At 40.3% G+C, this 2,053-nt stretch overlaps 1 non-coding gene across 1 annotated transcript; it reads left to right on the plus strand.

The window, feature by feature from the left end:
- The first annotated feature begins 8 nt into the window (after window positions 1-8).
- Window positions 9-82, plus strand: trnai-aau (transfer RNA isoleucine (anticodon AAU)). The gene has a single exon. It is a non-coding gene; the product is annotated as a tRNA-Ile (tRNA).
- Window positions 83-2,053: the final 1,971 nt, after the last annotated feature.

Genomic DNA, 2,053 nt, shown 5'->3' on the forward strand with positions numbered 1-2,053 from the left:
TGTCCTGAGGCCGGTTAGCTCAGTTGGTTAGAGCGTGGTGCTAATAACGCCAAGGTCGCGGGTTCGAGCCCCGTACGGGCCATGTCTTTTTCTCCTCTCTTACCAAAGCTGTTAGGTTCCTTTCCGTGGTGAGATGGGTTGTCCTGCAACGCTGCCACACAGTGCCGACAGACAAGAGTGTTGCGGGAGAAGAGAAAAGTGTTTGAAGATTTAAGAGTGTCTTAGGTGGAGCCAAAATCAAGTGTCACAAATGCAAGTGGGAAGATTTCCAATGTTTAATATGGTCAAAATAAGCGGAAGTTACCAGCTGGTCCGGCACAGTCTGCCATGCTTTTGTCATATACTGTAAAGTGGTGTCGAACTGGAGCCTCACCATTTGCATATGTGAGGCTCCAGTTATACATCGATTGTCACATTAAATGACAAAAATGAAGAGAGGTAAAGCAGCTGGAGAGGTTTTCTTACAACTTTTGAGCTGACACAGTTTTGGAAAATGTTTCCTTCACGCTGCACTGTACAATATAGGCAGCAAAGAGTCTCCAAAACAAAACAGAATTGACAGATAGGAGAAAATTCCCACTCGTCCTGAAGTTCCCAAAATCCAGCACTGAGCGTAAACAAAGTGTCTAAGTAGTGTGGGAATGTTAAACCTAACCCTAGCTGGAGTTTGAGCAATCCAGCACTGAGAGTAAAAAGATGAGTCAAAGTAACGTCTAATCAGATTAGTTTCCTTAGAGCTGGTTCAGAGTTTGCTCAAGAGTTTACCTTTCACAGATGCGCAAAGAAGAATGTTGGGGGTGCAGGCTTCAAGGCGCCTTACAGCTGTAGGGAGTGATTCGAGACGATTCGTGGCGTGTGCTCGTTCCCATATACCTTACGCCCCGGGGTGCAGTGCTAGGATGACGTACAATACCGCTTGGGCACGTAACAGCGTTATATGCAAGTGCGGGACGTGAGGGTTTTCGTTTGTTCGTTTTGTTTTGCTCTGCTTTGCTTTGTTTTGCTTTCCATCGCGTTGGTAAGAGCGTAAATAAAAAGGCGATTCCTGCGTCTACCACTAATGTAAGAGCTATTTCAAGTGCGGCGTGGTGCGGCTTTTCAAATGCTCAACAGGATGACTTCGCATGCACGTGTGCTTTCATGCAGTCGTGTGTGCAACCATGTCTGCTTATGTGCAAACGGGCGTGGTTTCATGTATGCAAAAAACTTTCCTGGGCTCTTCTGAAGCACATAAAATTATTTGGAGATATACATTTGTCTTGTTTTCCTCTTAGGCTCTAGAATTGATAACTTTTTTTTAGGATTCTAGCTTTCTCCTCTTGCAGGCATTGGGCACAGAGGACCTCATGGTTTTCCTAAAAATCTTTTTTTTGTGTGTTCCTTGTTGTTCCAAACTTAATTTTAATCACTTTTAATTAGATATTTTATTAAAAATAGTGCAAAAAATGACTAATTTCACTAAAAATAATGTAATATAAAACTGATGTTTTTAACTTTATTGTAGTGTTTTAGAAACTACTATGTCTTCAAAAATGGTTATTTTTCACTCCTAGGAATGAAAGCTGTTGTTATATGATGTTTATTTTCAAATTTTGAAAAAATCAAAGGATTCTAGCTTTCTCCCCTTGCAGGCATTGGACACAGAGAACCTCATGGTTTTCCAAAAAATCATTTGTTATGTTCCCTGGTGTTCCAAACTTAGTTTTAATCAATTTTAATTTGTTATTATGTTAAAAACAGGGTAATAAGTTTCTAATTGGACTATAAATAATGTCATATTGTCTGCTATAAAACTGATGTTTTCATCTCCATTGTATTGATTCTAGAATCAACTAATAGAGAATTAAAATAAAAAAGGGCATAAGAAGACATTACCAACAACGACCACAAGATGGAGATGTTGTCTAGACATTACCAACAACGACCACAAGATGGAGATATTGTCCAAAGAGGCAAGAAGGGCAAAGCCGCGATAAGGAGATTGCTGTCAGAATGCACATCCGGATCCCAAACAGAATCTCTAGTAAAATATGATCATTTGTGAAACAGGCAA

The sequence above is a fragment of the Lepisosteus platostomus genome, chromosome 22 (assembly GCF_059453375.1).
Source record: "Lepisosteus platostomus isolate fLepPlt1 chromosome 22, fLepPlt1.hap1, whole genome shotgun sequence".
Classification (NCBI taxonomy): domain Eukaryota; kingdom Metazoa; phylum Chordata; class Actinopteri; order Semionotiformes; family Lepisosteidae; genus Lepisosteus; species Lepisosteus platostomus.